The sequence below is a fragment of the Triticum urartu genome, chromosome 5 (genome assembly GCF_003073215.2).
Source record: "Triticum urartu cultivar G1812 chromosome 5, Tu2.1, whole genome shotgun sequence".
NCBI lineage: Eukaryota > Viridiplantae > Streptophyta > Magnoliopsida > Poales > Poaceae > Triticum > Triticum urartu.
The window spans coordinates 358740011-358749813 of record NC_053026.1 but is presented as its reverse complement, the minus strand read 5'-3'; positions in this window follow the sequence as shown (position 1 = coordinate 358749813).

Sequence of the window (9803 nt, the reverse complement as noted above, 5' to 3'; positions counted from 1 at the left end):
CAAGTAGAGTGTCCGGAAATCACCGAGGACGTGGGCCTGAGCAGTATCCGCGCCGCCGAACAGGTAAAGAATCTTCTGACCAAACATATTATCTTTCCTTCGTTACGAGTTATTGAGAGTTTGCTTTTTCGACCAGGACTGGCTAACAAAGGCGAAGTTGATTCGGTGTTCGGCCCCCCTCCCCAAGGGTTTGGAGAATCCGGTATTGGAAAAGATGCTCTAGACCGCACCTTGCCCGGATTCCTTGAAGGAAGATACTGTGGAGGGTCATGCGGGCGGACGCGGGCCCTCAACGCTGCCTATTCTAACCGAGGGAGCGAGCGCCTCCACGAAGGAAGACGGCCGGAAAAGGAAAAGGACTGCGCCCAGGAATTCGGAAGCCGAAGCTTCCAAACGGGAGAAGAAATCTTCTACCGGGGGCCCTACCTTGGGGGGCGGTGCTGCCGCACAAAGTCCGCGGGGGGATCAATTCTCTCGGGAGTCGTAAGTGACCTGAAAACTTTAATAGTACAGATATGCCATCTTTTTCTTCTGAGAAAATAACCACCGCATATATTTGTGCAGTTCGGGCCTTAGCCCCTCTCAAATGAGCTCGTCTTCGGGGGATCTTCTTCCAGAGATGATGGAGAGCGAGACGCCTCCTCCGGACTCCTCCGCTCCGGAAGCGGGCGACCCTGAAGTGTCGTCGCGGAGGGCCTCTCCGAGTGCGGAGAGGCCAGAAGGTGATCCAATTGATCCCCGAGGCTCCCAGTGTCCGACTCCCGAAGAGGGTAAACAAAAGAGTCCGGCGTCGTCTAGTGTGCGATCGGATGTTCTGAGGGAGTTGGTGGGGCGAGCGGCCATCTCAGATGATCACCGTGTGCTGATGAATATGGTGATGGAGAGGATATCGTCCGCCGAAAGCGGATTGCATGAAGCTTTTATGAGTCTACTGACAGGCTTTGAGGTACGTGAAAAGGAATGTGTAATAGTCCTGCACATGCTAGGTGTGCCCTGTGTAGATAGTAGCCCCTGAGACTCTGGTTGTCGTCGGAAACGATGACGAACGGAGGATCATATTCCCAGGTAATAACCATACTGCCTTTATGTGCAGGAGATGGAAGCTCCGGTGGCCAGCCGGACTAGCCAATTTGCCCGTTTAGAACGGCGGTTGGATGCGGCAGATGCCGACATCGAGCTTGTTAACAGAAGGCTTGACGAGGCGCAGGGTAAGTATCCTTGTCTGGTAAACGCCAAATAGGAAGAGTATGATGCCAGTGTTTTTAGCATGTTATGACTGCAGATGGAGCTGCCACTGTTGAAGCCTTGCGGGCGGAACTTGCCCGAGCCAAGGAACAAGCAAGATTGGGTAATGCGGCTGCTTTGAAGGCGGCCGAAGAGTTGCGAGCCGAGAAGGCCGCACATGGCGAGAGCTGGAAGAAGATGGCCAATATGGCCGTAGAATTAAAAGCCATCATAGACCGTTGCCGGGCTCTTGAAAAGGAAAACCAGGCGAAGGCATCGGACCTTGAGAAGGCTGTTGTAACGGTAAAAGGCCTCCGCTCTGCTATGAGGGCAAAGAAGGAGGAGCTGCGGGAAGCTGGGGATATTGTAGCCGGGAAGTCCTTTATGCTGCAGAGGAAGTACGGAGACCCACGGTATGCCCCTCTGGATCGGCTGTGGAGTTCGGAGGATGCGTATATGGATTTGGCGGCGAGCGCTGCCGATGCGGCCAAGTACTTCCAGAGTCAGACGGACCGTGAAGTAGACCAGCTGTTTTGGAAGCAATTCCTTTCTCCCGAGCGTCCGCTTTCGTTGACGGACCAATTAGCCGAATGGGCAGAACTAAATAGGTTGTCCGGACTCTCCATGAGGTCTGTTGTGGATCAACTATGGCCCGAAAGGTCAAAACCGAGCAGCTATTTCAGCTTGGTGCAGCAGATCCTTGATGTGGTGCCGCGCATAAATGCGATGAAGAGGTCGGCGTGCATAGAAGGCGCACGGATGGCCTTTGCCCGTGCTAAAGCACACTGGGCAGAGATGGATGCTACCACTGTTGCAGCGCAGGATTCGGCCATAGGTCGAAGGGCTGTTGAGCACTACTTTGAGGAAGTTCTTGAGGGTGCTCGTTTGATAGAGACCCAGTGCTCAAAAGATATTATGTTTGATTGACATGTAATCTCATTGTAAGCGAAATGCTTTGTAAATTTTTATGAGGCTACTTTTATACTTTTGCCTGAAAGTAATGTGATGCCTCCTGGGCGGCCGTTTATGTATACATGTGTATAACCTGAAAGATTGTAGTCGTCGGCTTCAACCCCCACGCATATAATGCGAGGTGTTCACAGAAACACGCGTTCACACTTAACCCAACGTCTTGGTCCTAGGAGGTGATAGCGGAGCGAGCGAGGCAACCGGACTATAATGCTTTAACACTTTCACTTAGCCATAGGAGTTTGACAGTGGGGCTACTAGATAGCCCCTGGTGGCTCCGCACTCTCCCGATCCCGGGGTGCGTATATGCATGGCCGGAAAGCGGCCCTTCGTTAAGGCGGAGGAATTCTAACATTCCTATGGGTCATCGAGTGGTTGACCAGTCTCACGCTAGATCATGACAGTCAGTTTTCGGCTTTCTCTACTGAGGCGCTCGTCCGGATGAACCAGGGCACAATCGCAGTAGTTCTCCTGGTGCTACCCTAGCCGGTAAAGCGGAACGTAAGGCACCAAAACACAGGAGCCGGGCAAACCCAACATTTGACCAAAGACAATGATTCGGAGCTGATGCATATAGGGCCAAACTCGTGACGCCGAATACTCCCTAAGGTATTCGGTCTTTGTGGTATAAACCGGGCCTGAAGAATGGCCTTTGTAAGAAGCCCCTTGTGTCCAGGTACGTGCATTGTTCTGGCGTGGCCACATGCCAAGACGTCAGCATCCTTCTCAACGGTGGATATGTATCAACAAGAGACAGTAAAAAAGGTTTACGCAGGGTCTTAATCTAAAAAGAATCCTTGGGTCGGGTCCCTGCTGCACGTCTGCGCCTGTGTCTCCGTTGTGCCGTATCCTGGACGGGTGTAGCACGATGATCATCTGTAAAAGAGAGGAATTTAGGTAAAAAGGTTGTCGTGCAAAAGGATAGTTTTCTAAAGAAACCATGTATAATTCAAGATAAGAAGAAATCGCCACTCGTCTGCGTGCGTTGAGCCCCTTGTACTTTTGAAAGATAGGGGTGTGACCGTTTATTTGATATGAGCAGCGGCACCGGATTTGGTTAGTTGTGTCTAAGGTCTTGACGACCTATTGGATGCTTTTGCTGGTCCGGGCGCCTTTAGTGTGCGGCTGCCAAGGCAGTCTCACTCTCTTCGGCGCGCAAAGATCGCTTGATACTTCCGTGCACTGAAATGATGCCACGTGGACCGGGCATCTTGAGTGTTAGGGAGGCATAGTGTGGTATTGCATTAAAGCGAGTGAAAGCTTCACGTCCGAGTAGTGCTTGATAGCCACTTTTAAACGGAGCGATGTGAAAAGTTAAATGCTCGCGACGGAAGTTATCGGAGGAGCCGAATATAACTTGTAGTGGGAGGGAGCCCGTACAACGAGCCCCTGGGCCTGGCGTTACTCCTTTAAAGGTAGTATTGCTATGGTGAATTTGTGTTGGGTCTAACCCCATACCGCGGATTGTATCCTGATATATTAGGTTTAGGCTACTGCCGCCATCCATCAGGACTCGTGTGAAGTGGTATCCGCCAATTACTGGGTCTAATACCAGTGCAGCCCTTCCTGTGTGCCGGATACTTGATGCGTAATCACGATGGTCGAAGGTGATCGGTTGAGACGACCAGTGGCGGGACTTCGCGGTGATGGGCACTTGGGTATATTTTTCAGGGAGTGCCGCATTGTTTTTTCTCTTGATCACGCGTAACACGTTTACTGTTTTGACATCGGGTGGAAATTTCTTTTGTTCCCCCTTGTCTTGATTGGGAGGCTCGTCCTCGTCTTCACTTGGTGTATCTTCCCCTTTGTGTATGGCGTTAAGCTTGCCGGACTGCTTGAAGACCCAACATTCTCTGTGGGTATGATTAGCAGATTTGCTAGGGGTACTATGGATCTGACATACTTGGTCCAGAATTTTGTTGAGGCTGGACAGTTCATCTCTGGTGCCTTTGGAGGGCGGCTTTTGGTTTGGCCAAGGGACTTTGAATCCGGCATTTACTGTCGTGCCCTTCGTGCTGTCTTCTTTATTCCGGCGTTTGTTATTGCTGTTGCGCCATGATTTCCCGTTTCCATCTCTAACTTCAGATGTACTGGGGTTGCTGGTGCTGCATCTGGCTAGCCAGCTGTCCTCACCCGCGCAGAAGCGGGTCATGAGGTTTGTTAATGCGGCCATCAGTTCTCGGCTTGTTTTGGCCGAGGTGTCTGGCGAGCCATTCGTCGCGGACGCTGTGCTTGAAAGCCGCTAAGGCTTTGGCGTCCGGACAGTCGACAATCTGGTTCTTTTTAGTAAGAAACCTATTCCAAAGCTTTCGGGCTGACTCTCCGGGCTGTTGAGTTATGTGACTCAGGTCGTCCACATCCGGAGGTCGGACATAAGTCCCTTGAAAGTTTGCCCGAAAGGCGTCTTCGAGCTCTTCCCAACTTCCAATGGAGCTTTCGGGGAGGCCTTTGAGCCAGTGACGAGCTGGCCCTTTGAGTTTGAGAGGTTAGTACTTGATGGCATGGAGATCATCCCCTCGAGCCATATGTATATGAAGGATATAGTCCTCAATCCAGACCCCAGGGTCTGTTGTTCCGTCGTATGCCTCTATGTTTATGGGCTTGAATCCCTCTGGGAATTCGTGGTCCAGAACCTCATCGGTGAAACATAGGGGGTGTGCGGCACCCCTGTAGGTGGGTGTGCCGCGTTGTTCGGATGCTTGTTGTGTTGCATTGTATGCTGGGGCGTGCTTGCGTGGTCCATAGATGGATCTTGTTGCACCGTCCTTTGGGTGCGAGCCCTCGCACGGGTCGCGTGTTGTATTGTGAGCGGCGTTGAATGCCGTTCTGTGGTGGTAGAGGGGTCGTCTATCCGACCAGGTGGTTGCTTTGATATTTGGTTGTGGGGGGTCTGAGGCCTCCTCGTCGAATTCGGGTAGCAGCTTCCGCTTTGGGTAGCTTTTGGAGGGGCGATTGTCGCTGTACCTTGCTACAGTGTTGAGTATTTTGTTCCATCTGAATTGGAGCGTGTTCTGCGCGGCCTTGAGCCTCCTCTTCTGCTTTTTGAGGCTCCTTGCGGTGGCAACGAGCCTTTTACGGGCATTCTGCTGCTCCGAGTGCCTGTCCGGCGTTATGTCGTCCGGACCATTATCATTGATAGGATTTGTTTGTCCGGTTTGATTATCCGGATTGCCATTGTCTGGCAGTGGTTTGTCCTGCTCCAGCGCTGGATCGGTGTGATCACTATTTCTGTCGAGGTGGGATTTGGGGCGGCGCTTGCGTCACCGCTTTGACTGCTTTTCGAGGGAACAATCCGTCGGAGCGCCCTTCTGCTCCTCGCCGTCATCTTTGGGTGCGTCCACCATGTATACGTCGTATGACGAGGTGGCGTTCCAGGGCTCGATAGGCGCTGATTCTTCATTGTCTCCTTCATCGGCGTCCATACCGTCAATGTCGTCGGAGTTGAAGTCGAGCATGTCGGTTAAATCGTTGACAGTGGCTACCAAGTGGGTGGTGGGTGGGTTTTGAATTTCTTCATCGTCTGAATCCCAACCTTTCTGACCGTAGTTCGGCCAGGGTTCTCCTGATAAAGAGAGAGATTTTAGTGACTTCAGGATATCGCCGAAAGGCGAGTGCTGAAAGACGTCCGCGGCCATGAACTCCATGATCGGCGCCCAATCGGGTTCGCTCGGCAGGGGCGCGGAGAGTTCGGGGTCCGAAGAAGAATCCGGCTCCATGGAGTCACGAGCCTTGCAGAGTATGGGGCTGGTGTTCGGCTCAACCGCCGTTGGGATTGCAGCCCCCGAGGAGGCGTCCAACCGCCCGTCCTCGATCGGCGCGGCCGTCTCTGAACTAAAGGTCGGAGCCGATGCGGGTGCGGCCTCCAGGGCACTGTTCGGCGGCAGAGCTAGATCATGCTCGTCGTGACAGTGCGGCGCGCTCGGCAGTGGTTCAAATCCGTCGAAGATCAAGTCCTCGCGGATGTCTGCCGTGTAGTTTAAATTTTCGAATCTGACCCGACGGCCAGGGGCGTAGCTTTCGATCTGCTCTAGATGGCCAAGTGAATCGGCCCGCAGCGCGAAGCCGCCAAAGACGAAGATCTGTCCGGGGAGGAAGGTCTCATCCTGGACTGCATCACCATTGATGATCGTAGGAGCCATCGAGCCTAACGGCGACGGCACAGAGGAACTCTCAATGAAAGCACCAATGTCGGTGTCAAAACCGGCGGATCTCGGGTAGGGGGTCCCGAACTGTGCGTCTAGGCCGGATAGTAACAGGAGGCAGGGGACACGAAGTTTTACCGAGGTTCGGGCCCTCTCGATGGAGGTAAAGCCCTACGTCCTGCTTGATTAATATTGATGGTATGGGTATTACAAGAGTTGATCTACCACGAGATCAGAGAGGCTAAACCCTAGAAGCTAGCCTATGGTATGATTGTTGATGTATATGTTGTCCTACGGACTAAAACCCTCCGGTTTATATAGACACCGGATAGGGTTAGGGTTACATAGAGTCGGTTACAATGGTAGGAGATCTGATCATCCGTATCGCCAAGCTTGCCTTCCACGCCAAGGAAAGTCCCTTCCGGATGCGGGACGGAGTCCTCAATCTTGTATCTTCATAGCCCAGGAGTCCGGCGGAAGGTATAGTCCGGCTATCCGAACACCCCCTAATCCAGGACTCCCTCACCGACCATGCCCACCGCCACCCCCCGACGCAGCCTCCCTCCACCTCCGTCCCCACCTCCCTCGTCAGGCGCCCTACCTGCCTCCACACCAGGCGCCCCCGCGCGACTTCCAACACAGATCCGGTCGCGCCGCCGCCAGGCGCCCCAGTGCATCCCGCGTCCATGGCGGGATCCCCACCGCCAGCGTGCCCCTTCCGACCGCCCTCCCTGATGGCTGTCTCCCCCTGTCCTCTTCTGATCCATTGCCAAGCACCACCGCAGGTACAAACGAGGTCTAGCGCGACCATGCGGTTCGGTCAACCCATGGATTCAGTTTGTGGGCGTCTGTGCATTGCCGCGGGTTGGGTCATCCTCTCCGACTCCGGCCAAGATCCATCGCCACCGAGCCTGCTTCCTTCGCTCCCACGTATGGGCAACAGTTGAGCACCCCACCAACTCTGATCTGCGTGTCCTCCATTGCTTTGTCCTCGCCGGCACATTCCCACGAACAGGGAGTTAGCTTAGTTGTTTATTGCATGTACTCGAGCGGTTCAGCTCATGGGTGAATGCAGCCCGCCGCTGCAGTTTTTGGGCGATGCAGTTGGGTTGCCTGCAGATCACCTTCGGCATGCAGTTCACCAGCGTCGGGCGTGCGGTCCGGCTACGCGAGCATTGCAGAGATTGGGCCCAGTGGTAGTGCTGATGCCCGGCACTGCAGTCCACTATGGTTAATTGCTGCGGTTTCAGATCAATTTCTTTAGCAGGAGAGAAGCCAAGAAGCAAACAAAGAGAAAAGAAGTGCACTGCACACTCGGACTAAAAAACTTGTCGATGATCGTTTTCTAATTGAATCATGCAGTTAATGTGTATTATGAAGTCCATTTTTTTGATGTCCTCGTGGTTTAGTTTATTTTTTATAGTAAAAAAGCAAACAGTGAAAGAATAAGTGCACTGCACATGAATGCAGTGCCCCAGGCGTGTGTTTGCAGTGGGCAAAAGGCAGCCCATGTGGTTTGGTTAGTTGCTGGTGGTGCTCGAGAGCTAATACTGCTCTGTAGAGGATGTATGTATGACTGTATGTGTGCCGAGAGATTCATTATTTTTTGCCTTTTTGCATCAAAAAGATCTCCTTATTATTAAGGGAATTGTTGTTCATTGTTATGAAACATGTGTAATGTTCACTCTGTAAAAAAGCATGCTCATTATTCTCATAACAAAAACAGATGCAGTTCTCTTGTCTAGGCCATGTAATTCAGATGCATTTTAAAAAAAGTTACTAAAAGAAATAAAATGAAGCCGATCACTAACGTTGGCCATGTGGTCCACATGGGCCTATAATTTTTTAAGAGAAAAGACAAAATATCATGCTGATTACTTAGACTCGTGTCATGGTTCACCTTTCCCTTGGTGTGGTTTAATTGGCCTCATCTCTATGCATAAAAAAGTTAGGAAAAAAATAAAAACACATGCGGTTAGCTTCTCTGTAGAGTCGCAGTCCACTTATACTCGATGTGAAGTGCACTCCACTTTTCTCGTCTTGAAAAATTTACATTCGACAAAAAAAACCATGAAGTACGCTTACCCGTCTGGTGCAGTGCGGTTTCAGTTTGATGCAGTGCGGTTTTTTGCCCGATGTGGTTCACTCGTCGATTTTGGTATCATGAAAAACAGAGTGTCCGCAAAATCTCACTGTTGAAAACATAAAAAGAAAAGGCTGAAGAATTGTTGTTCATGAAGTTCACTATGTCTCTGTAGAAGAATAAGTGTGGTTCACTTGCCTTATCACCAGTGTTCAGACTCGTCAACAAAAAAGTGGGAAAAACAAAATTAGGGAGCAGAAAAAAAAATGCAGTTTACTACTAGTGTCGTAGTACATTTCTCTCGACCATGGGGTTCACTTCTTTGCCCATGTAAAACACACTCCGTGAGAGGTTCATTATATTGCCACATGTTGTATAAAAAGCAAGAGTTAATTTTAATGCGGTCCCCTCCAAGAGCAATGTATGAAAAAAGACAACAAAATACTCATGCGGCTCACCCTTGGTAGTGTTGCGGTTCACTTACACGCAATGTGAAAGTGCTGAAAAAATGTTACTGAGACGACTAAATAAAAGAATGATTCTCTTGAAAAATTTACGTCTAACAAAAAGAAACCATGAAGTTTGCTTGCCATCTGATGCAGTGCGGTTTTCAGTATCAAGCAGCACGGTTTTCTGTCCAATGAAGTTCACTTGTCGATTTTGGTGTCGTGAAAAAACAGAGTGTCCGTGTTTTTGTAATTTCAAAACTGTTTTTAAACCGTAATGAATTAGAGGGAGTGTTCTACATGAAAAAGTAGAGTCTCGGCGATATCTTTCCAACGGTGTATTGTTTGGATCATTTCGACGAGCGGTTTCAATTTTTTTTACGAAAAAACGGCCACAGTCACTCGTCGTCCGCGCACAATTTTCAAAATTAACTTAAAACCATAAGGAATCTCAAAAACATTTCAACATATGAAAGTTGCGCCTCGTCCATAGATTTTCAACGGTGTATTACACACCTCGTTTCGACAAAGGGTTCAAAAACTGGAGCCAAAACAGTACGAAAATTGCAAAAAATCAAAAAAAACAGAATTTCGCGATTTAGTAAATTTAAAACTGCTCTTAAACGGTAATGAATTAGAAAAAATAATAAATATGTAAAAGATGTGTCTCGATGATATCTTTCCAACGGTGGATCATTTGCTTCATTCCGACGAACGGCTTAGAAAAAAGGCAAAAAAATGCTCACTGCCACTATTCGTGGGTCGCACAGTTTTCAAAACTGCTCTTAAACCGTGAGGAATCTTGAAAAGTGTTTAACATGGCGAAGTAGCGTCTAATCCATAGATTTTCAACGGTATATTACACGCCTTGTTCCGACATACGGTTTAAAAACCGGAGCAAAAACAGTACCGAAAAAACACCGCGTGCAGTTTTTTTGC